At 38.5% G+C, this 26,695-nt stretch overlaps 2 pseudogenes; both read right to left on the reverse strand.

Moving 5' to 3' along the window:
- Positions 1–15,459: 15,459 nt before the first annotated feature.
- On the reverse strand, positions 15,460–16,019 carry LOC119537271 (annotated as a pseudogene).
- Positions 16,020–16,873: 854 nt separating this feature from the next.
- Positions 16,874–26,695, reverse strand: part of LOC119537272 — a 50,227-nt pseudogene continuing 40,405 nt past the window's right edge.

The following is a 26,695-nucleotide window of genomic DNA, read 5'->3' on the forward strand; positions in this document are numbered from 1 at the left end:
TGAGTCTTTGCTATATACCAATAGAATGCTAAACACTTTCCACGCCATTCATATTTAATCCTCCTTACAACTTCATTTTCAAATGAGGAAAGGGAGTATTATAGATGTTGAGTAGTTTGCTCAGGACCTCTAGCTAGTTAAACTTAGAGCTGAAATTGGAAATTAGATCTGTTGAGGAAGACAGACTCTTAACCACAATCTTATTCTGTCTCTCTAAAATGTGGGTTATTAAATCCCTTTGGGGTTTCAAAACATGGTCTTCCTTGTGCAAACAGGTGCCCAGTCACTTTATTAACAAGGAAGTATATAAATCCTCAAATAGCAACTGGAAGCCTGTGCTCCTCTCTTTTCAGATGCAATGAATGAGTGAAGGGAAGCAAGGATGATTAATAAATATAAAGGCTCACAACAGTGCACTGCCAAGAGTTTTCTCTACTATATAAATAATAGGAAGGAAACTCCAAATAGCTGGGTTTCCAAGGAAAACAAATTTCCTCTTTGGCCCTGACAAGCTACCTCCTGAAAAGGGAGATTTTGTGGATGCCCAGAGAAAAATATCCAGGCTTGGTTTTTTAAAGATATTTTTCCATTCACACAGAATTGACCTCTCTCCTTTAGCCCATGCCTTATCTCTCATAAAACTCTGTTCTTCCTTCATAATTTATCCCTAATTGAGACTTGCCTTTCAGTTCCACTACAAGCTCTCCAGTCCGCCGTACCTGACTTACTTCATGCTTTCTTCATGCTGTTGTTATATTGGTGTCATGAATAATGTCCCAACTAAGTGTCTCTAATTTATTGTGTACACCAGCTTCCTTCCACCCTCACCTAATATGAGTCCAGCAGGATATCTCCTTCACTCCTCTGATAGATGAGCATGTGACTTCTTTGGGGGTTACAGGTTTCTTAGGGCTTGGGGAGTGGAAATTGTCAGATGGGACCAAGGAAAACCTCATGCACCTGGGCAGGCTGAAGTGCCACTGCATCGTCTGGCAGTGGTCCTCCGTGAGAAGACTGAAGGAGGCAGACAGAAGCCTGGGTGCAGGTGAAGGGATGTTCTCATGGGGAGCTTGCTCCCTAAGACTCTCGAGCATTCAAACAGTGGCCCTGATGGGAGTCCGGCTCAGGAGAGGAACAAGGCCTCCCTGAAATAGTTTTCCTTGCTCCCATCTGCCTATCCCCTTTCTTGTTCCTCACTCTCTTCCCTATGTTCTCTTTTATCCTCAATCCAAAAAGCTTTAGCCTCCTTTTTTCTTTGATTAGATCTCAGTGGCCCATTAAAACCAAATCATTAGAAACCAAAAAATTGATAACCCTTTCTTTGAGGGCAGGAAGGACTTAGTCTTCATACTTTCTCTGGAATAGAGAAAATATTTCATTACATTTTCTTGGAAGGAAAGGTTGTCTTTTTGTTTTCAAAGGTTTGGAAGCTTCTTTCCTTCCAATGAAGAAGAAAAAGGAAAAAACAAATAAAATAGGTTTCCACATTAAAATAAGTTGAATATTCACTCCCATTACATTGTGTTTGCAGTGCCTTCCAAACTTTGCCTGCTTCCAGTAATCCCATTCCAATCCCTTCCATGTATCACTGTCCCAGCCCAGCTCAGCCTCAAGACCAAAGAACATGCCAGGCACAGAGTTAAACATAAGTTTAATGGAACTGACAGACAGGAGAGATGGTTCCACAGTGGCGGCTGGCCAGGAAAGAGGAAATTAGTGCTCTGCAAAGTGCAGGAGATGCTGGGGGTGGTTTATAAGGTTAGGACAAAGACATTCATAGGGTGTAAGAAGAGTTTTGGCAGGGTCTTGTGACACAGGGGTTGGAGATTTGTTATCAACAGTGATCAGGGGAGGGGAATTTCAGCGCTTTGTTTATGATACCATTTGTACATTCCTGCGCCCCCCCCCCCAACCCAGGAGGTCTAATACCTTTAATGTCTGTCAAATAGGCAGTTTCATGAAATAACTCACTTTCACGATGGAAGGGAGGGTTCATGCCCTGAGTCCCCACAATCACTATTTCCAAAATCTACCAATAATTTTTATATGCAAGGATTTTGTTTTGTTTTTTCCTCACTAAACTTCCTCCTCCTTAAAGACTGCTATTCCTTGACTTCAACAACATACCTGTCCTGGCAGTGTACCTGCATCTCTGGCTGCTTTGCTATTTTTCAGTCTCCTTGCAGGCAATTCTTTCTCTATTCATCTTTTAAGCATTAGAGTTGTTCAAGATTCCATTCTGAGCATACCTTTCTTTTAACTGTATGTGCTTTCCCTGGATAACCTCATCTACTCCCTTAATCTTTTCATCTGTATTTTGATGACTCGCTAATATGTGTTTCCAGGCTGAATATTTTCTTGAGCTGCAGACTCACATATCCAGCTGTCCAGTAAGCCTACCCACTTGGATACGCCATAGACACCTGAAATTCAGTCATCGTGTCCAAAATTGAAGTCAGTGTTTTCCCATTAAATCTGCTCTCCTACCTCAGAAAACACCACAGCCACTCACTTGCTCACAGCTGTATCCTGGGCATGGTTACTTGTCCCTTCCCCTTTTTCCAGCTCCCCAAATCCCAATCATTCATGGCAAGATATGTCTCCATATTCCAGATATCTCTTTAACTATCCACTTCTCTATGTATTCCCCTAGTTTTGGCCCCCTTATCTCCTCTGGATTACTATTATAGTCCCCTCACCCTTCCCCCTGCCTCCCATTTAATTTGTTCTCCAGATTCTAATTAGCAATCTTTCAAAATGTAAATCTGATCTGTCACCCTTCTGCTGAAAGTACTGGGGAATTCCCCATTGCTGTAAGGACTCAAGTCCAAAACTTACAAAGTCCCTCATAAACTGGCCCCAATTTACCTCTTCATAGGGCCACAGCTAGCTCAAACACACTTCTGTGCAAATTAGAAAAAGACACTCCTTTCTCTGAGCAGACACAGACTCATTCCTGGGCAAAAGGTTTAGCAAGGAGAATGTTGGCTGAATTTCTGTACCCACCCTGAGCCGTGCTTTCCTGTAGAGCACAGCCAGCATAACCTCACATGGTGGCTCTGCTTATCTACCCACTCCCTTGGACTCCATTCTCCAAATGTGCCATTTTTAACTCTGCATCTTTGCTTATCTGTCCCTCTTTATACCCCCCTCCCTCCTCTCCCTCCTCTTTTACCTAAATCCTCTTCACCTTCCATTGATAAATCACTCCAGTCACTCACCCCTACTTCTCCATTATGCTCTCACAGAGTCCTGTACTTTTACCATCACAGACCATATCACAGTATGTAATTACATGTTTGTGTGTTTTATTCTGACTGAATTATAAATTCTGAGAGGTCAAAGACCATTTTTGTCTTATTCACCCCTTTGTTCCCAGTTCTAAGTAGACGTCTAGAACCTAGTAGATGCTCAATAAATGTTAAGTGAATCTAAGTCTAATATTTGAAATTACTCCAAAAATTAATGCTAAATTTAATTTTAATTCACTCTGATTTTAGATTATAGGCCATAAAGTACCTTAATAGAGGCTGTGGACAAATAAAAGAGCATTAAAGGAGAATCAGATTCCCTGAAACACTGAAATCATGGAAAAAAGATAGTAACGTCTTAGGGGTACTAAAATTGACTAGAATACATACTGTTACTTAAACATCCAGGGCTCAAATGGCCAAGGCCTACATCTCCATTCTGTTTTTTATTTCTTTCTCAAAAGCTAACATTTAGTTTCTTCTTAAAGTTCTGCCTTAAAACCAAATGTTTACTTTCTCTGTAATTTTAAATGAGATTATTCATCTGATCAAGCTGGGCTATATTCTCCCTTTTCTAAGGCATGTTAAGAAAGGGGCTCAATGTCTATATGTCTTGTCTGCCTAAAAAATAGACATGACAGCTAAACTTTTTAAAAATTCCTATAGGCTCCTCCAGGGCTTTCCAGGTACCTCTGGCCAGACCCAGTTCATTTGTAATGGAGATTTTGCACATATTTTGCAAGCCTGGCTAATCCCCTCTGTAAGAAAGATAACCTTGGGGCATTCAGGTTGACATGTGACATTTCTACAAATTTTGTCAGTGTTTCTTAGAATTTGTTTAAGAAACCCTTAAATAAAAACAGTGAACTCTAAAATGATAGAATTATTTTTCTAGGAAAACTGATGTAGAAAGAGAGCATCAAGCTATCTGACAGGATAGGGTGTGGATATTATAGTGGAATACAAGAACACATAAGAAGTAGCAGAGGGTGTTGCCAGGAGAAAGTGGTGGCAATTCATTTGTTCATTTATTCAACAACTTTACCTGATTGCTTACTATGTGCCTAGCAGTATGCTCAGTGCTTCGGGGATACAGTGGTGTACAATAGACATATATCTGTGCCTTAATGGAGCTTATGCTTTATTGTGACAGGCAGGAAAGGAACAGTTGATGGAATATCTCGTCTAGTCAAATCATTCGTATCCTATTAGATAGGAGGACAGGGCTAGAAGTTTGCTTCTCTGAGCTCCTTATTCTCTGTTATTTTAATTCTCTAGTAGTTCACTGGCACATTTTCTGCTTGTTTACTGTGATCCCACACTCTCTCACTGCTGAGAACTCTCAGATGGGCAGGTACTTTTCTCACTAGGACTCAGTCTGGTGCTGAAAGCTCACAAGCAGTGAGGCTTGTCAACATGGTCTCCTCTAGTGAGCCAGGAGTGTAAGGAAAGGCTGTCAACTGCCTCCTGAGGTCAGAAGACCTAGCATCTCCCTCTCTGCCTTCCAGTTCTCATTCCTAGGCCCCATCACTGCTCTCTGTGTGGTCTGCCAATCCATAGAGGGCAGAGGTTTGGGGAGCAGGAGAAGGGGGAAGTGATCCAGTTCCCTTTGCAAAGGACTTCAACAAAGCCCAAAGCTTTATCCACATGAAGTCACTGCAGGTCTCAGTGCTGCCTGTGAAGCATGTAGCTTCGGACTTGGGAATAGAGTTGAAGGAAAGAAGGATGAAGATCTCTACTTCTCAGAAAGTCTTCAGCCTTTCACCTTCCCTTCTAAATATTTAATTAGGTAGACTTTGGACATTCATTTTGGAAAATTCATGTTTTTTAAAATAACAGCTACTAATAAAGTAACCAATGATTAAGTTCCAGGAATTATAATTGCTTCCAGACCGTATGATCACAGCAATAAAACAAATCTCCCTGTGCCCATGACCTCTATATGAACAGGAGATTGGAATAAAAGGCCTCTAGAATCTGCTTTTAAGACTGCATATAGTAATCCTCTAGCACACCTTGGAAAAATAGAACCCTTTAGCTGGTCATGGTCCTTGAGAATGTGGTCCAACCCTGTGGTTTACCCTTTACAATCTGGTCCAACCGTTTGATCTATATCCCTAGTCATCCCCTATTTATTTTCTTCATAGCACATATCACAACTTTTAATTATTTATTCCTTTGTTTCCATGTTTACTATCTGTCTTCCTCACTACCTTAAGAGCTCCATGTGGGCAGAAATTGTACTTTATTTCACCAGTGCTTATCCAATATGAAGGACAGTACCTGGGAAAATAATCTATACTTCATAAATTCTTGTTGAATTAATGAATTCACATTGATTAGCTTACAGCATGGTGGCAAGTATTGAAGCGGACTGCTCTTTAAGCCCTTTAATTCAGGAAGGCAGCTTATCTTCAAAAGCCAAGTCTGGGCTTGGCCTGGGACCAAATAAGAATTGGAGTAATTCCTGTTCCCTGATGCCTAAGGGATCACTGGGCTATGGGGGTAGTTAAAATAACTGAATAGGATTTGGTGATTGGAAATGGAACAGAAGAAACTTAACAGGAAAAGAGGTTTTGCAGTAATCCTCCTCCATTCAATTTTTATCTCAGGATGCTGAAGGGTTTTCCATATGTATCATGTTTTCAGTTCTTAGTTATCAATGGTGTAATTTATACAGCTTCAAAAGAATAATTGGCAACATATGAATATTCATGTGCATATTTCTGTAATATTGCATCCATCAGCACAATATTATCTTTCCTCCTGGGCTTAAAATGTATACCTTAGAATAATGAGTCTACCGGATTGGTGTCAAACAAATGACTCTACCGTTCTTTATTAGTTTTCCTTTTGTAGTCCTTTATTCAAAGAACAAAGACAATTTTTCTTTAATGGTTGTTTTTATAGAATGCTTTCTCAGGTGACATAAAAAGAGAAGAAAGGGTTTGCTTCTGAATAGGACTGTATATACTAGGTTAAGTCTTCTGGGGCATTACTGTCAACAAATAAAACAATATCTTTCATATATTAACAATCAAGTTCTCAATTCTGTGAATTTCTCAGCTTGACCTTCTGACTACTCTCAAACTTTTGACTTATAAATGAAAGCTACCCTTCTTTATCAGCATGCCACATTCTCTGGGTCTTCCTTACACTAAATTCATTTGCTAATGTTTGTCTGTTGCTTCTGTTTAGCAGCTCACTCTCATTTTACTTTATCCTTTCCACTCTCAATATACCCAGGTAGCCCCTCCCATGGAGGGGAGAGAAGAAATATTAACTGAGCAGAGCTAGGTCCATTTATGTACATGATCTTATGTAATCCTTACAACAACCCTATGACGTGTTGAATCAGAGTTCTCAGGTTGCAAACAACAGTAACCAACTCTGGCTTAATTAAGCCAAAGAAATTTACTAGAAGAATAGTGGAGTTTCCAGAATCAATGGAAAGGGTAAAGAATCAAGCTCAAAAATGAACAGGGGCTAAGACATCTCCAAAGATCTAAAAATCCAAAGCTACAAGGATAATGTGTGGTCAGAACACGACTTCAAAAATAAATGAGTAAATGCTCACATTTACATGTTGCTATCCATGTGCTAGGTTTTTAAGCATTTTACATAAAACATACACACATAATACAGTTTATAATGAATTTTCATTTTTCTCTGTTTGCTATCTATCTCAAATATTGAAAATTTCATTTGGACAGAAACCGTGTGCTAAGGACAGTAGCTGGCATATATGAACAGATAGATACTGTTATCCCATTTTACCTATGAGGAAACTGAGGCACAGGGAAGCTAAATAACACCCCAAATCAAACAGTTAGTAAGTTGTAGAATCAGGATTAAAACATATGAATCTGTGCCCTTAACTTTCACACTACTTATATTCCAATCATTTTTAGTCTCTTTTTTACCTCTGATTAAGATTTGATTTCATAGAATCCATCCAGTTGGTCTCCCTTGGGTCACATATATTCTCATCATTTAAGGAAGGGTGGGCCCATGATTACCAAGACACTAAGCCCAACCCATTGAACAAGCAATAAGTCCTCCGAAGGAAATTCTGGTATTCCAAGGAAGAGTAAAGGGGAAGTCAAAGAACATAAAGCATCTTCTCTCAGTGATGTCTGATGATGTTCAGGATGAAAGCTTTTATCTTTCCCATTTTACAGATGAGGAAACCAAGGCACAAGTATTTTATATATTGTAAACCTTTATTTTTATGGTGAAGAAACTGAGGCTCAAAGAAATTAAATAACTTGTCCCATATAACAGAATTTGTAAGTGGCATACGCTGTTACATACTTTTTCTCTTGTTTCCTTTTCCACCAACCCTCAATCCCCAGCTCTACCTCAATTCACCAACTACCCAGTCTTCTTCCAGATTGCTCAATCCTCTCCCCAACTCCTACCAACTGCAACATCATTTTGGAACCTATTCTTCCCATAATCTTTTGCACTAATCTCCCACCTATCAAAATGAACCTGAGTAGTCATTCCCCAAGCCTGTTCAAGTTTCTGTTAATTAGATAAACTGGTATGCTAGTTCAGAAATAGTTAATGCAGAATCACCTTTCCTATGCACTATTTTTATTTTGAAGCAGATTTTTGAAGACCAATGTCTTGATCCAAAGGCATCATGGTAGAAGGAGGTGAAGCTGGGGGTGTATCTCAAGCACTCCATCCTTTGTTTACTAAAAACTCCACTCTCTTTTTCTAAAAATTTTTACTCTGGGCCTCTTAGACCCTTTGAACTATTATTCTTTCTTTTAGAAATTTAACTTCCTGGAACTAGCCTCTTCAGTTTACTCTATCTTCTTACTCACAACCTGTGGCTTCCCCCATGGGAAGCCAGAAATTTGTTTTCTATTCCCTTTTATAAGTAGGGAATTATTGATCTGCAATTAGGCAGAAAATCCAATTTACAAATAGGATGCCATTTAGTATTTAGCAAGGGAGAAGAGGTTGGGGATAGTTGTTGAGTCAACCAATTAGCAATGTCCCATGCTCCTCTATGTTCTAGGCACAATCCTAAGCACTTTATTTATATTAACTTACTTAATCATCACAAAACCCTCGAAAGTGGGTATTATCATCACCCTTACATTATGTTTGAGAAAACTGAGGCACAGGGAAGTCAATAAATAACCTCAGTAGGTGGGATAGCCAGGAATTGGAACTAAGGCAATCTTGCCTGGGACAAGATACTGGCTATGTTGTCTAGCTCTCAATCCTTCTTATTGTCAGAGTTGTTCTTTTTCTAGTTGAGATTTCCACAATCTATGAAACAGTTACTTTTCCATATCATCTCTCAGGATTAAGGTGTGTTTTTGAAAAACGGTTATTACATAATAAATATTGGTTGAACTGAATTACTTTGTGAAGGATGAGTGTTTACTTCTGAGAAATTCAAGGGATGTGCTTGGATTTCGTTTTCCCCAAAGCAAACCTAAAATATGAAAAAGAAAAAAAAAGCCATTTTGATTTGTTTGGCTAAATACTGTCTGTACTTCTCACTGTGTTATTTGAGAATGGAATATTTACTTTATTTGCATACTGACGTGTGTAAGCATTGATGGAATTAGGAAATCAACATTCAGCATCAAAGTAATAATTAATTTAGGTAAACTAGTGTGCAGGTAAAGTTTGGTAAAGAATATGATATTTACATAGCCTTGAAGTACTTGCCTACAAAATACTTATTGATTACAAAGAGAATAAGAGTAACTTTATTGTATATAATTCTAGCAAATACCACCTTAATCAAATTACCAAAGTTAATATCACCAGTAATGGGGCAAATTAAAATCATGTACCACTTGATAGACCATAATAAGAGCACAGATCACTTCTTTCATATATTTTGCCAAAAATGCGTAACCAAATATAATTATGAAGAGACATAAGATAAATTGAAATTGAAAAGCATTCTTCAAAATAATTGGCTGACTTTTTTTTTTTTTTGCATTCTGTCTATTCAGATATTTTTCTACAAGCTACTTTTTTTTTATCATCATTTTATTGAGATATATTCACATACCACGCAGTCATACAAAACAAATCGTACTTTCGATTGTTTACAGTACCATTACATAGTTGTACATTCATCACCTAAATCAATCCCTGACACCTTCATTAGCACACACACAAAAATAACAAGAATAATAATTAAAGTGAAAAAGAGCAATTGAAGTAAAAAACAACACTGGGTACCTTTGTCTGTTTGTTTCCTTCCCCTATTTTTCTACTCATCCATCCATAAACTAGACAAAGTGGAGTGTGGTCCTTATGGCTTTCCCAATCCCATTGTCACCCCTCATAAGCTACATTTTTATACAACTGTCTTCAAGATTCATGGGTTCTGGGTTGTAGTTTGATAGTTTCAGGTATCCACCACCAGCTACCCCAATTCTTTAGAACCTAAAAAGGGTTGTCTAAAGTGTGCGTAAGAGTGCCCACCAGAGTGACCTCTCGGCTCGTTTTGGAATCTCTCTGCCACTGAAGCTTATTTCATTTCCTTTCACATCCCCCTTTTGGTCAAGAAGATGTTCTCCGTCCCACGATGCCGGGTCTACATTCCTCCCCGGGAGTCATATTCCACGTTGCCAGGGAGATTCATTCCCCTGGGTGTCTGATCCCACGTAGGGGGGACAGCAGTGATTTCACCTTTCAAGTTGGCTTATTGGCTGACTTTTAATCTTCAAAAGTGTCGAGATCAAAAAAGTCCTGGAAAGACTGAGGAAATTTCCACACAGATGGAGAACAAACAAGAAGCAATGAACTGTATCCTTTTACTTAAAGTGTATTATTGGAAAAATTGGTGAAACTTGAATGGAGTCTGAAGTTTAGATGGTAGCAATGTATCAGTGTTAATTTTTTTAATAGTTTTATTCACACATCATACAGTCCATCCAAAGTGTACCATCAGTGGCTCTCAGTATAATCACAGAGTTGTGCATTCATCACCACAATCAATTGGATGACATTTTCATTGATCCAAAAAGAAAAATCCCATGCCCCTTATACTTTCCTATTATTGACACTTAGCATTGGTATGGTACCTTTGTTACAATTGGTGAAAGTATAATACAATATTACTGCTAACTATAGTCCATAGTCTTCATTAGTTCTATTATTTCCAAAATATCTTCCTATTATTAATACCCTATAATAGTGATGTGCATTTGTTCTAGTTCAGGGAAGAACATTCTTATATTTGTACTATTAACCACAGCCATCATCCACAACAGGGTCCACTATGTTATATAGTCCCATGTTGTATCTTCTAGCTTTCCTTCTAGTGACATACTCAACTCCAAACTTCCCTCTTCAACCACAATCACACCTATAATTCAGCACTGTTGGTTACACTCACAATAATGTGCTACCATCACCTCTATCCATTTCTAAACATTTACAATGAAACATTAAAAATTCTGCACAAGTTAAGCATCAGCTCCCCACTCTCTATCCTCATTCTATCTCCTAGTAATCTATACTCTAGATTTTAACTCCATGAGACTGCTCATTATAATTAGTTCATATTAGTCAGACCATACAATATTTGTCCTTTTGTGTTTGGCTTATTTCACTCAACATAATGTCCCAAGGTTCATCCATATTGTTACATGCATCAGGACTTCATTCCTTCTTACAGCTGAATAATATTCCATCATATGGATATACCACATTTTGTTTATTCTTCAGCTAATGGATGGGTGAGTTGTTTCCATCTTTTGGCAATTGTGAATGATGCAACTACTCAAATGTCTGTTTGTGTCCCTGCTTTCAGTTCGTCTGAATATATGTACCTAGTAGCAGGATTGCTGGATAATATGGCAGTTCTAAATTTAGCTTCCCGAGGAACCACCAAACTATCTTCCAGAGTGGCTGCACCATTCTACATTCTCACCAGCACAGAATAAGTGTTCCTATTTCTTCACATCCTTTCTAACACTTGTAGTTTTCTGTTTTTTAAATAATGGCCATTCTAGTAGGTGTGAAATGATATCTCATTGTGCTTTGACTTACATTTCCCTAATAGCTAGTGATATTGAGCATCTTCTCATGTGCTTTTTAGCCGTTTTCTGTTTCCCCTTTGGAAAAGAATCTATTCAAGTTTTTGCCCATTTTTTTGATGGAGTCCTTTGCTTTTTATTGTTAAATTGTAGGATTTCTTTATATATTCTGAATATTAAATTCTTATCAGATATGTGGTTTCCATATATTTTCTCCTATTGAGGACATTGCTTTTTTACTTTCTTGACAAAAGCCTTTGAGGTACAAAAGTATTCAGTTTTGAGGACATCCCATTTATCTATTTTTTCTTTCAATATTTGTGCTTTCAGTGTAAGTCTATCTAAACACCACCTACCAAAAGATCTTGAAGATGCTTCCCTACATTTTCTTCTAGTTTTATGGTCCTGGCTCTTATAAGTAGGTCTTTGATCCATTTTGAGTTAATTTTTGTATAAGGTGTGAGATAGGGGTACTCTCATTCTTTTGGAAAGGGATAGCCACTTCTTCTAGCACCATTTTTTAAGGAGACTATTCTGTCCCAGTTGAGTGGACTTGGCAGCCTTGTCAAAAATCAGTTGACCATAGATGTGAGGGCCTATTTATGAACTCAATTTCATTCCATTGATCAGTATATCTATCTTTATGCCAGTACCATCCTGTTTTGACAACTGTAGCTTTGTAATGTGCTTTAAAGTCAGGAAGTGTGAGATCTCCAACTTCGTTCTTCTCTCTCAAGATGTTTTTGGCTATTGGGAGCCCCTTACCCTTCCAAATAAATTTGATAATTAGCTTTTCTATTTCTGCAAAGTAGGCTGCTGGAATTTTGATTGGGATTGCATTGAATCTGTAAATCAATTTAGGTAGAATTGACATCTTAACAATATTAAGTATTCCAATCCATGAACATTGATTGACCTTCCATTTATTTAGGTCTTCTTTGATTTCTTTTAGAAATGATTTGAAGTTTTCTGTGTACAGTATTTTTATATCCTCAGCTAAATTTATTCCTAGATATTTCATTATTTTAGTTGCTATTGTAAATGGAATTTTTTCTTGTTTTGCTCCTCAGATTGCTCATTGCTAGTGTATAGAAGAAACACTACTGATTTTGCATGTTGATCTGGTATCCCACCATTTTGCTGAACTCATGTATTAGATCTGGTAGCTTTGTTGTTGATTTTTCAGGAATTTCTAAACATAGGCTAATGTCTACAACCAGTGAAAGTTTTACTTCTTCCTTTTTTATTTGGATGCCTTTATTTTTTTTTCTTGCTGCATTGCTCTAGCTAGATCTTCCAGCACAATGTTGAATAACAGTGGTGACAGTGAGCACCCTTGTCTTGTTCCAGATCTTACAGGAAAAGTTTTCAGTCTTTCATTATTGAGTATGATGTTAGCTGAAGGGTTTTTACATATGGCCCTTCTCATGTTGAGGAAGTTTCCTTCTATTCCTACCCTTTGAAGTATTTTTATCAGGAAAGGATGTTGGATTTTTTCAAATGCCTTTTCTTCATCAATTGATATGATCATGTTGTCTCTCCTCTTCAATTTGTTAATGTGATATATGTTATTAATTGATTTTCTTGTGTTGAACCACACTTGTATACCTGAGATAAAACTCACTTAATCATGGTATATAGTTCTTTTAATGTGCCATTGGGTTCGATTTGCTATTATTTTATTGAGGATTTTGCATCTATATTGATTAGAGCAGTTGGTCTATAATTTTCTTTTCTTGTAGTATCTTTGTCTGTCTTTGGTTTTAGGGTGATGTTGGCTTCATAGAATGAGTTAGGTAGTTTTCCCTCCTCTTCAATTTTTTGGAAGAGTTTGAGCAGGATTCGTGTTAATTCTTCTTAGAATCATTAGTAGAAATCACCTCTGAAGACATCTGGTCTTGGGCTTTTCTCAGTTGGGAGGTTTTTGGTGACTGATTTAATCTCTTTACTTGTGATTTGTTTGTTGAGGTCTTCTATTTCTTCTAGAGTAAGTGTAGATTGTTTATGTGTTTCTTGGAAATTGCCCATTTGATCTAAATTGTCTAATTTGTTGGCATGCATTTGTTCATAGTATCCTCTTGTGATCTTTTTTATTTCTGTGGGGTCAGTGGTAATGTCGCCTCTCTTGTTTCTGATTTTTTAAATTTGTGTCTTTTCTCTTTTTTTCTTTATCAGTCTAGCTAAGGGTTTGCCAATTTTATTGATTTTCTCAAAGAACCAACTTTGGTTTTGTTGATTCTATTGTTTTTTATTCTCAGTTTCACTTATTTCTGCTTTAATCTTTGTTATTTCTTTCCTTCTGCTTGCTTTGGGGTTAGTTTGCTATTCTTTTCTAGTTCCTCCAAGTGGACAGTTAAGTCTTCAATTTTAGCTCTTCTTTTTCAATATAAGCATTTAGGATTATAAATTTCCTTCTCGGCACTGTCTTCACTGCATCCCATAAGTTTTGATATGTTATTTCTCATTTTCATTCATATTGAGGTATTTACTGATTTCTCTTGCAATTTCTTCTTTGACCCACTGATTTTTTTTTTTTTTTTAACAAATTTGATTTAGTAGATTTAGCATGGTGTCCAGGAACCAGCATTTTAAACAATTATTGCAGCTGGTCCACAAACCACCCTGAGAAACCATGCACAAACTTTATCAGGTTAAAAATGAGTACATTCAGCAATTTAGGTGACATTTCCTGTAAGCCTTAAAGAATCCTGCTATGGGCAGTTGCATCAAGTGTTAGAGGCAACACTTAGCCTTTTTAAGTAAATGTATGTATATTCTTAAATAAAAGATCAAAGTCATGTGGATTGTGAGACCATTTTCATTCATTAAAGAAGGGAAAGGCTCTTTCAAACAAACCATAAACCTTTAAGTAGACCACGTTTTTTAGCATTCAACTTAAATCTATTGTTTTCTCAATCTTTTAACCTGATATGTGACAGGTAGTGATTCCAGCTTACCAAAAATGTAATGTGGATTATAAAAGATACATATTCTAATCATATAGCTTTGTAAATCCTGTATGTTCCCTAGGTAACAGAGACTGAAGACCAGTTGAATATTAAATAATACTAAAACAGTGAATAATGCGCTTTGAATTTTAAATAATGAAATGTCATAGTATTTCCCTCACATAATAGGTTGCTACGTATAATACCGGGGGAAAAAATTCTAGAAAATACTAAAGGTATCATGCTGCCTTCTTTTGTGAAGAAACTATTTACTAATTTTCTACCATTTCCTGTCATTATATATAAAGTAGATAGTTGGTATAGATCATTCCAGTTTAGGAATTTTTAAAAAGCACAGAGAAGGAAATTACATGTAAGGCCACACAGCAACAGAACTAGCAAATAGGCCTTTAGGTCGGAAGGCTGGGTTTATCACCTTATCTCAGTGTGCCACGACTGTTACTAAGTATTATAAATATTTAAGTATATATGAGTATGTGATAGCTCCACAAACCCAGGCAAACCTTGGTGATAGATGTAATCTACTTTGAACCCAGAAGCTACGTAAGAACTAAATAACAACAAGAAAGGTGAATTGTGGTTTCAGACTCCAGGAAGCAGATAAGGGCATCTTGCTCACTTATCCTACCTGTGAGATGCTGTTCTTTCATGTGCACCCACTTTTCCTTCACATTTTGTACAAAGGCTTATACCACCTCTATCCAGTGCACATGTGATTCAACAGTCGGAATTTCTTCTTAACCAAGCAATGAAAAGGCAATTACCAAAAATCATTGTTATATTATCAGAAAGGCAAGTCAACTCCTAAATTGAGAAACTGGAACTTTTAAAATTCACACCTATTAAAAAGCTAAAAATTTTATACTAAATTTAAACCATGTAGCCTATAGACTATTATAACAATCAAACCATTTTCCAATTTATAAACGATTCAAGGCCAAAATAATGAAATTTAAAATTAAGTAAAACAAAAGTTGAAAAAAAATACATATAAATATCAAAACAAAGTAACATTATGTCTGCTACTTAGAAAAAAGGCTTGTTGAATGGCTAAAATTAAGGTATAGAGACCCAGCAATGCAAAGAAATGGATTTCAAAACCTAACACAATGGTATCAGGCACTACCTTAACACTGGTCTACACTTAGGTCATCTTAAATCCAAAAAATATGGGGTTGGGAAAGGAAACAAACACACAGGCCAGTCAACTTTTCACGTCCCTTTAGCTGGTTTGGCAGTTAACTGCTTTTCTCTTTCAATTTCCTTTTCTCATCACTGCTCCCTTTTCAACTCTTCTTTCTGCCTCTTCTGCTGCAGTTTAAGTGCTCTCTCTCTCTTATCTTTTTTTTTTAAATTTTGATGTCTTTTCATGAAGCATCAGCATTTGTTTTCTTATATTCACCAACTTGGTATGATAGTATTTAGCGTCAGTGAACAAAGTATTAATATCCAACATAAAATAACATTCTTTAAAATTTTGAAATCTCTTGTTCCAGTGTATTTAATAATACAGCTTGGTTTTGTGTGATTTCCTGGAGGGCTTGTTTTGATTTCTGCATATCTGGCAAATAGTGAGAAAGCAATCCTTCTGCCAGTTGCTCTATGGCTTTGTCTTCTACACTCAAGTCCTCTATTAACCCTTCATCTGGAGTGGTGTCACTTAAACCTGGAGTACTTTCCCCAACCCCCAGGCTGTCAGTGGGCCCTGTCAAGACTCTGTCGGGGGCAGAAGCCCAGAGACATAACTTGCCACTCTCCCCTCTCCCCACCATTCTCACTACGACTGCCCTATCCATATCCCTGTACTGAATTCCTTCCTCTTCTAATCTATAGCTGCTTAGGAGAATAACCCTAAGCTTTGGTCAAATGTCCGTCAATTCACCCCCTTATCAGTTTCCCATACAGCTGCTAGAAAACTCAACCTCCCACATCATATTCTACTCCTGGTCACATGCAATTCAAATGCCTCTGCTTGTTCTTTTAGACTCCTTTAACCATAAGTGATAAGAAACAGCCTACATTTCATAGCACTTTTAACTTTTCCTCAAAGACTTTCTCAAGTGTTAGGTGGTTTTCATCATCTCTATGGTATGGATTTCCTGGTAGGACAGGAATTAGTAGCCTTGTTTTACAGATGGGGAAAATGGGTAGAGATTTAGCAAAGGCCACATACCTCATTAGTGGCAGAGCAAGGACTAAATGCGTATGTTAGGTTCTTAATCTGGGCTTTTTGCCCTATATATCTGCCTCTGCCCTCACTCCCTGATCTCATCCCATCCGATAACTCACCCAGTCTTAAGAAAAATATTTTCATCAATGGCATGTCCTGGACTTAGGGAATTTTCTCTGTGCTTGTCAAACAGTTTTTATCCATCCTTCTGGACCACATCTCTCTCTCCACAGAAGCCTTCCCCAAATGACCCTGTGCAGCATGCTCAGGCCCTCTCTCTCCATCTCCCTTAGCACTAATGTCTGACTATTGGCAATCTGAATTGGTCCTGGCAGGGTATCAGACTGGGAATTTCTAGAAGTCAGGGACCGAATATCTTTTTCCTTCTAGAGTTTCCCCTTAACTATAGGAGAAGAAAAGGATCTGAGAGAAAGCATCATCTCCTCATTCCCCAGCTCATTCCAATGGAAGCAGGAGTCTCAGCAAAACCCTGCCCTCACAACTGACCATTAGCAGCTTTAGTCCTCCAATCTGTCCAGTATGTCAAAGGTGGGGACCACGGCAAAGATCACCCAATGTACCACACCCATATACTGTTGCTGTTGGACCTGTCACTTTCTCCTCAGGCGAAGTTTAAAGGGGTTATCCTGGGAGAAGGCAGAAGGGATGAGTGAAGACAAGTCTTTATTCCCTGGGAGAAGGAGAGAGCCAACGCTTCCCCTAAAACTGCATTTCCACCACACCTTGAAGAGCTGTCGAAGTTCATCCCGGGAAGCCTCTAGCTGCCGAAAGGGTTGAGCAGCAGCTGCAAGTTCCTGACAAATCTGCTCCAAAATGGGCAGCTCTGAGATTCGGACTGTCCATTCCCTTCCCAAGAAGAAGTCATGATAGAAGCCAAAGTCTGTACTTGGACCTCGACACAGAATAGCACCCAGGAGTTGTTCAGCTGCTGCCCCCGAGACATGGGTGCTGGAGTGCCAGAACACCGCTTTCCCCTCTGGGGAATCAAATGTCAGAAATCTGAGGTCAGAGTCTGTCTCCAAGGGCCGATCCAGATCATAAGGGTCTCCATTCACTTGAGCAGCCACTGCAGTATCTGCCAGTGTTGAACTGATCCTCTGTGCTATTTGATAAGGGGTTGTGTTCCATGCTACAGCATCCACTTTCTGGCCTCCAGGAAGTGATATCTTAATAGTCCGGCATTCATTCTGTGCCGTGCTTGCTGACCTCTTTTCCTGAGTAGCCCAGAGCTCCTCAAAAAGGCTAAGCTGCTCTGCCAGCCAGCGTGGAGAGGTCGGCACAGCTGCCGTATGCAGCCCGCAGGATTGTAGCCCCGGGAGCTGGAGCCGGAGCCGGAGCTGGAGCCACTTCTGATACCGACCCACTGATTGTTTAAGAATGTGTTATTTAACTTCCAAATTTTGGAATGTAGAAAATAGGTAGATGCATGGTGAGTTGATTTATCAGATAAGAGAAAAGTAGAAACTGAAACAAGCCATGCTGCAAAACCTTGGAGAGGCTCAGGACTTCAAAGCACCAACAAAACTACAGGTGGGAATGGGTTTAAAAATAGAAGAATGGATTAAAAATTTGTATTAAAAGCTTTTAGACCCCAGATCACAACTTCATTCTGAGAAATCAAGTAACTGCCTCTATCCTACCCCAGTAGAAGATGGGAGGCTTATAATCCTGAGAGGTTTACACAGCTGAAGATGGGGGAGACCCTGAACTGAAAACAGAGTTATTACCTTTGAGGCCTAATTCTGAATGGAGAGGCCCAAAGAGGAAAGTACTTAGAAAGAGAGTTTTAGGAGGGACCTCCAATTAAGAAAAAAAATGAGATGATTTATGACCTGTTATGTTTACCATAGCAAATGGAATTCCACAGCTCATAAAGATTTTGGAGTAGAATTAATGATAATCACATAGAAAAATAAGCATAGCTCCCCCCAAAGTAGGTATTAACTCAGTAAAAACAAACCATTATGTAAGAGCTACTTTGTGTGACACAGCTGTGAGCAATGTTTAAACAGTCGTAATATAAACCTTGACCATTAATTTAATTTTAAAAATGTATCTAAACTGAAATGCTGAGGAAGGTACGTGGTAAATATGTGATCAGGGTAATAAGAGAAGTTAAAGCTTCATGTTCCATAGTCAATAGATAAATTCTGAAGTTAAAAATGAAATATCACTATAAACATGTATTAAAAAATGTAAAAGTTAATACTAGAGGAAACAACAGCACAATTGAAAATATTTCTCTCTGGGGAGTGGGAATCTGAAATGAGGAAATGTAAGTAGGGAAAAGTTCTTTTTCATTATAAACTTTGTGGTACTAATTCCTTTTTTTTTTTTTTTTTGCTCTGCACAAATTAATTTTGACAGTCCTTATATAGTAACCAAGGTGAAAGTTGTAGAAGGAAGCACTCCAGGTTTAACTTCAGTTATCTCCATGGATTAAGAGTAGATAATAGGCTGGGGTTGCAGGTAGCGTTTATGGGAAAGATTATTTGTTCTACATGCATACATCTTTATATTATCACATTTCTCTTTTTATGACAAACATTACTTTTTTCAATTTGAAAAACAAACTTTTTAAAAAGAGAGAGAAAGAGTGTGACAGTTTGAAGCTGTATGTATCCCATAAAAGATCAACTTCTTAAAGCTAATCCATTCCTGTGGGTGTAACTTATTGTTGGTGTGACCTTTTGAGTAAATTATTTCGGTTGAGGTATGCCCCAGGTGTGTCTTAATCCGCTTACTGGGGTCCTTTATAAGAGATGAAATTCAGAGAGGCACACAGAGAAGCTGAGAGAGAAAGCCAGAGAAGCTCAAAGAGAAAAGCCAGAAGCCAAGAGAGACAGAAGCTGAGAGAGAACACCACAGAAAACAGAAAGGAAGCCACTGAAGCCAGAAGCTGGAAGCAAGGAAACACAGGAGAGAAGGGAGAGGCCAGCAGATGCACCATGTGCCTTGCCTGTGACAGAGGAGTCTGAGATCACTGGTAGCCATTCTTCAGGAAGAAAGCATTTCCTGTTGATGCCTTAATTTGGACATTCTTATGGCCCCAGAACTTTCAACCTGTAAGTTAATGAATCCCTATTGTTAAAAGCCAACCCATTCTGATACATTGCATTTTGTCAGCTTTAGCAAACTAAAACAGAGCAGTACAATAAGTAGTCGTATTGAAGAAATCAAGAATGAGGAATAGGTACTTGTGGTTTGTAATAAAATTTCTATTTTGAGCATCATATACAGATTCAAAAAGCCCTGTACTCAGACAACACAAGCATGAAGATAATGTGCTCAGATAACTTAAAATGTGGCTCTAAATCCAAATAAAGTCCATTGTTTAGAAAACAGTATTATAGTACATGAATTTCTTAGTTTTGATAAATATACCATGGTTTATAAGATGTTAGTGTTAGGGAAGTGGGCAAAGGGTATGCAGGAACTGTCTGAATTATCTTTGCAACTCTTAGGTAAATCTAAAATTATTTCAAAATAAAATGCTTTCTTTAAAAATATTTCTACTGGTGGGAAAGATACCAGGAGATACATATGAAGAGTTTGAATAAAATTATTTCATGAAATTTGAGTGGAAAATGAGCAATGTATCTAAATTAATATATCATTTTATAAAATTGTTTAAAACATGTATTTTATGACCCCAATATTATACATTAATAGCAGTGTACTAGGTTTAAAAACAGCATATGCTAGGATACCACTTGGAACAAAATAAAATAGAAATGAAATGAAATGATATATGTTAAAAGGAAGGCGGCTAAGAGGAGGTGGCATGTGAGCTGAGTTTTGAAAGACAGTGTCTTAGTTTCTAGGCTGCTATGACAAATACCAACCAATGGGCTGACTTAAACAATGGGAATTTATTTTCTCAGTTTCAGAGGCTGGAAGGCTTGCTTCTTTCCAGGGGGAGTAGCATTCTGAGGGACTGACAATCCTTGCAATGCATTGGGTTTCCTGTCACGTGGTGATGTCCTCTCTTTTCTCTTCTGGGTTCCAGCTGACTTTTAGCTTCTCCCTGTGGCTTGCTTATTATAAGGCCTCTGTTCCAGTTTGCTAATGCTGCTGTTACACAAAATACAAGAAGTGGATTGGCTTTTATAAAGAGAGTTTATTTGGTTACAAAGTTACAGTCTGAAGGCCATGAAAATGTTCAAAAGAAGGCATCAACACAAGTATAATTTCACCAACGGAAGGCCAGTGGCATCTGGAAAACCTCTGTTAGCTGGGAAGGCATGTGGCTGGCATTTGCTTGCTCCCAGGCTGTGTTTCAAAATGGCATTCTCCAAAATGTCAGCGTCAACTTGCAATGGCCATCTTCAAAATGTCTCTAAGCCGTAGCTTCTCTGAAGTCCTTCTGTTTGTGAGCTTCTATAGGGCTCCAGTAATTAAATCAAGACCCAAGCTGAACGGGCAGGGCCACACCTCCATGGAAACAATCCCATCAACAGGTCACACCATAATCAAAGGTGTTACTAGTCACATCTCCTTGGAAACTATCTAAAGGTTCCAACCTAATCAACATTAATGCATCTGCCCCCAAAAGATTGCATCAAAGAACATGGCATTTTGGGGGACATAATACATACAAACCAGCACAGCCTCCAATAATAGGATTAATACCCATCCTGCTTCAGTTGGCCACACCTCAACTAAAAGTAACATCTGCAAAAGATCCTATCTACAATGGGTTCACATCCACAGGATGGATAGAATTTGGAGAGAAGACAGGGTCTGACCTTTTAGTCAATGGAATGATTTCCCACGCATAAGTGTGGGAAAACATGAACAGATGCAAAGCCCCAGCTTTGAAACATCAGAGTAGTCAGACAAATTTAAAAGCGAGTGGAAGCCAGCTTGAAGAGATCCTTAAATGTCAGGCTGAGAGTACTGGAATTTATTCTGAGGGCAATGAGCTGCTAATGAAGATTTGAACATGTAAAATGATTAGATAGATGACAGATAATAATAATAGATGACTACACATTATTGCTTTGAAAAAGTGTCTGAGGAAGATTAATTTGACAACTGAGAAAGACTGCAGGAGGAGAGACAAGTTTGAAGGCTGCTGCAGTAAGTCCAGGTGACATGTAATGAGGACCAGCTTTGTTACTTAAAGTGTGATCCATGCACCGGCAGTTATTGGCATTACCTGGAAGCTTGTTAGAAATGCATAATCTCAGGCCCAACCCCAGACCTACTGAATCAGAATCTTCATTTTAACAAAACTCCTAGAAGATACATATGCACACTAATAAGAAATACAGAACTAGAAGTGACAGTAGGTTAAAAAGGAAGGAAATAATCTGAATATAAGAAGGTGGGTGTTCTAGTTTGCCAATGCTGCTGTAATGCAAAACACCAGAGATAGATTGTCTTTTATAAAAGGGGGTTTATTTGGTTACACAGTTACAGTCTTAAGGCCATAAAGTGTCCAAGGTAACACATCAGCAATCGGGTACCTTCGCTGGAGTATGGCCAATGGTGTCCGGAAAACCTCTGTTAGCTGGGAAGGCACGTGACTGGCATCTGCTCCATAGTTCTGGTTTCAAAATGGCTTCCTCCCAGGACGTTCCTCTCTAGGCTGCAGTTCCTCAAAAATGTCACTCTTAATTACACTTGGGGTATTTGTCCTCTCTTAGCTTCTCCGGAGCAAGAGTCTGCTTTCAATGGCAATCTTCAACTGTCTGTCATCTGCAGATCCTGTGCTTTCTTCAAAGTGTCCCTCTTGGTGGTAGCTCCTCTTCAAAATGTCACTCTCAACTGCACTGAGTTCCTTCTGTTGGTCAGCTCATTTATATGGCTCCACTGATCAAGGCCCACCATGAATGGGTGGGGCCACACCTCCATGGAAATTATGTCATCAGAGTTATCACCTACAGTTGGGTGGGGTGCATTCCATGCAAACAACCTAATCCAAATGTTCCAACTTAATCCTCACTAATACGTCTGCCCCACAAGATTGCATCAAAGAATATGGCTTTCTCTGGGGGACACAATACACTCAAACTGGCACAGTGGGTGCTAACTGGCTAGTGGAGAGATGATTTGATGCAAGAAAGGAGTCAGAGAAAGCAGTGAAGCCTTGAAGCTCTTAGGACTGGGAGTCAATTTGGCTTAGTAGAAAGAACGTAGGAATGGCTCCAGAGAACTAGACTACAATCAAGTCAGAGCTTTGCTATACACTATTTGACTTTGGACAACACCCTGAGTCTCTCTGAGCCATGGATTCCTCATGTTAAAAACCTCTCTTAAAATGCAATAATACAATTAGAGATAAACTTTCTGGCACTTCATCTGGCACATAATAATTATAGCCATTATTATTTGAAGGTATACAAACACAACTGAAGGTGCAAGGAACATGGCTGAAGAGGATATTTTAGAGAGAAGTTGACAGGTTCATTCATGAGACACCAGCCTTGCAGAGCCTTTCATCCACCCCACCCAGTCTGCTCACCCCTTGGGCCCATCAGCATAAATGAAAACCATCTATCTGTGGATGTTCTCTGTACTTCCTCTCATTGAAAAGAGATTTCAAATGGAGCAGACACCAAGATGGGAACTCCAGTCTGTCCTCTTAGTGAATGAATGGGTTGTTAGCATACAACTAGAAAGCAAACAAGAACAAAAATAGCTAGTATTTCTTGAGTACTTGTTATGTATTAGACACTCTTCTAATTGCTTAAAATGAGTTACTTCACCCATCCCTATGACATAAGTAAATTATCATCTCCACTTCACAAATAGGGTGACTGAGGGAGAAACCAAGATTAACTGGTCCACAGTCATACAGACGGTAAGTAGCAGAGCCAGGATTAAGACCATCTTATGCATACTTCCTGTCAGGAAGATAGTGAGGAAAGAAAGGAACAGAGTGTCAGGACACAGGCAAGAGCTCAGAAAAGATTAGATGAGGAACCGATTTGCACGATTTTAGCTCCATTCATTGTTAATAATTAGTCCCATTTTTTGTATTGCAGTTTAAATTTTACAAATCACCTTTATAAATATTATTTAATTTCATCATCAGTATATCCTGAGTGATCAATATTATTAACCCCATTTTACAGACAGGAAAATGAGGTTCATGGATGCTAAGTGACTTTCCCTAAATAATGCAGCAAATGGGTAGAAAAGCTAAAACTCTACCCCAAGTCTTCTGAGTACTCTGTATTCATCACAGCAAAGGTTTTGGAATTTACTGAAGTCTCTTTATCTAGTGTCATTTGAATGCTTGGAACAAAAAAAAAAGAAAAAAAGCATGATTTTATTATTTTAGAGGTGGCATGTTATAGTTGTGAAAAGCATGTACTCAACAGTCTAATTCCACTAAGGAGCCAGGATTCCCATACCCAGTTTTGTCACTTTCTGGCTATTTACCCTTGGCAAGTACTTAACCTCTCTGTGCCTCAGTTTTCCCATTGTAAAATGGGAATAATATAAACACCTATCTTGTAGGGATCTGATGAGGATTAAATTAGTTAAATGCACGTAAAACAATTATAAGTGCTCAATAAATGTTAGGTATTATTACTCTGAAATAGTCTTCTGTGTCAAAAAGATGGGCTCTAGTTTATGGCCTCATTATCTCTCTTAATGGGTTCAGTATTCTTATTTAAGCCTCCATTCTTCAGCAAAAATGTACTAAACCCAGGTTTTGTAACCTCTGCCAATCCTATGGGACCATCTGAAGTTGGGATAATCCTTTAGAACTTTCCTACATGAAGACCCAAGGACAGGGCTTTAGACTCCTACATTGACCAGTCTTTGGATACGTATTGCTGCCAGGGAGAGTTTGAGACCTTGAATGAAAAGGTTCCCTTCCACCAAAGACTGTTCCGAGAGAGGGAGTCAGCTAAGAGACATCAGCTACCAACAATCCCAGAAGCTAGGGGAATGTGGTCTCGGTCCTGAAGGAGGACTCTGGGTGTCACACCACAGCATCCACTACAAATGCAAAGAGTATATTTACAGGGTTAGTTAGAACTGGGAGATAACAATGTTGTGTTCTACTGTTAGCCCTCCCAGGCATTCCCCTCCCGTAGTACAAATAGCAAGGCCCAGGGAATATGTCTTGTAGACCAATCAACACAATTTTAGATTGTGGTCACTTTTATTTACCTGAAGTCATTCACAACATTGTAGGAACCAGCCCCTATTGCAGCCATGAGGTGGGGCTAGGTTCATCAGGCTCCAGTATTCCTGTTTATTCCCATCAAAGTCTAAATTCCACAATTCACACTCGTATTTCCATGTCTTTCTGTGCCAGTTTGGAACTGTTATGGACCCCAGAGTCATGATCTTTTAACCTAATCTTGTTGGATGGAAATGTTTGATTGAGTGTTTCCATGGAGATATGACTCACTCAACTCTGGGTAGGATACTTTTGATTAGATTATTTCCATGGAGGATTAGTTCACTGGAGTATTTAAGAGAGAAGCTAAGAGCTGACATAGACCCAGATGCTTGCTGATGCTTGGAGACGCTTGGAGATGCAGACAGAAAGACATTTGGAAATGTTAAGTTAAGAGATGAGGCTCAGAGTCTGCCCCAGAGAAGCTAAGGGAGGACCCCCAGACGCTTAGAGAGAAACTCCCTGGGAGAGAGAAGCAAGGACACACAGTTGCTGAGAGAGAGAAGCAAAACAGAAGCCCAGAGACATTTTTGGAGAAAGCCATTTTGAAACAACCCAGGAGCAAAGGACCACAGATGCCAGCCACATGCCTTCCCAGCTGACAGAGGTGTTCTGGATGCTGTCGGCCTTTCTTCAGTGAAGGTATCCTCTTGTTGATGCCTGAATTTGAACATTTTCACAGCCTTAGAACTGTAACTTTGTAACCTAATAAATCCCCTTTGTAAAAGCCAGTCCATTTCTGGTAGTTTGCATAATGACAGTTCTAGCACACTGGAAGACACCCTAATAGCAACATCATCCAATAACAAATGTTTACGTGATATATCCTTTATATTCATGCTTAATTAGCTCACAATATATCTGGATTGGGTTGGGGCAGGGGTAGCCTGAGAGCACAGGTATCTGACCACATGTGTATAATCTAAATCATCTCAAAAGACTGCCCTCACTCCTGGCTGGGTCTAGCCTTGATCCACACTGGGGAAAAAGTTATCAAATGGTATCTGCCGTTTTGGTTTTATTCAGGTCTAATGTGATATAATTATTGCTTATCATGTAACCCACCAAGTCAAGAACATTAGTTACCACAGATATTCCAATATATACCATTTTAATACAATAGTAAGCATTTTACAACCCAGGTGTTTATTCCCGAGTATATTTTCCACATAGCTTAACATATTTCACAGCCTATCTTCAGGGAGAAGGCACCCCACAAAGTCAAGGCAGCTTTGAGAAGGAAAAATAGCAAATCAAATAAATCCCTAGAGCATAAGGAAAGAGAAGGATGAACCAAGAATCTACCAGAAATGGAGGAGCCAGTCCAGGAACTAGACCAAGTGAGAGATCTAGGTAAAATTCCTTAAAAGTTAGAAATTGGGGAGTCGGAAAAAAAAGTTAGAAATCATATATTGTGCAGCTAAAGGATGTTTCTAATCACTCAGAATCAAGCAATGCAGTTTCTTCCCTAGTGTTGAATAACCGAAAATTGATGAGAAGTTTCATTCCACTTGTGTGTGTGTGTGTGCACACACATTTTGGATGGAATTGTAGATAAAATACTTAAAATCTTTTTTTTTTCTTCTCATTTACATTTTTGAGAAAAACTCATGTTGCCAGGATCATGAAACAAAGGAGAGGAAAACAACATCACAGACCAGAAGTTACTTTCAATACCATATTTAATGAATCTATATTTCAATTTTGTTCTCTTCTCAAATACATTTTATGGGGTTGTGCTGTTACGTGTGAACAATGCTATAACTTCAGATGAGGAAATACATATCTTATTAGGTTTAATTTTACATAACAGAACCATCTACAACAGCATTGTTTCAGAAAAAGACAAATGATTTAACTTTTTAATTAAGCTTTAAAACCCCTAATTAAATGCCTAAATTACAAAGAAACATTTCAGTCTAAATTGTCTTTAGATTGTTGTGTGTGGGTTTTCCTATTGCAAGGTGACTGCCAGAGAAAGTAAGAAAGAGCTATAAATCAAATTCACACTTTGTAACTGGTACCATTAATGTGTCTTTCATTATCCAAGAAGGCAAGAACAGAGAAATATGATGCTCCAGGTAAAATATAAACTCATTCATATTGGCTGC

This window comes from Choloepus didactylus, chromosome 6 (assembly GCF_015220235.1).
Source record: "Choloepus didactylus isolate mChoDid1 chromosome 6, mChoDid1.pri, whole genome shotgun sequence".
Taxonomy (NCBI): Eukaryota; Metazoa; Chordata; class Mammalia; order Pilosa; family Megalonychidae; genus Choloepus; species Choloepus didactylus.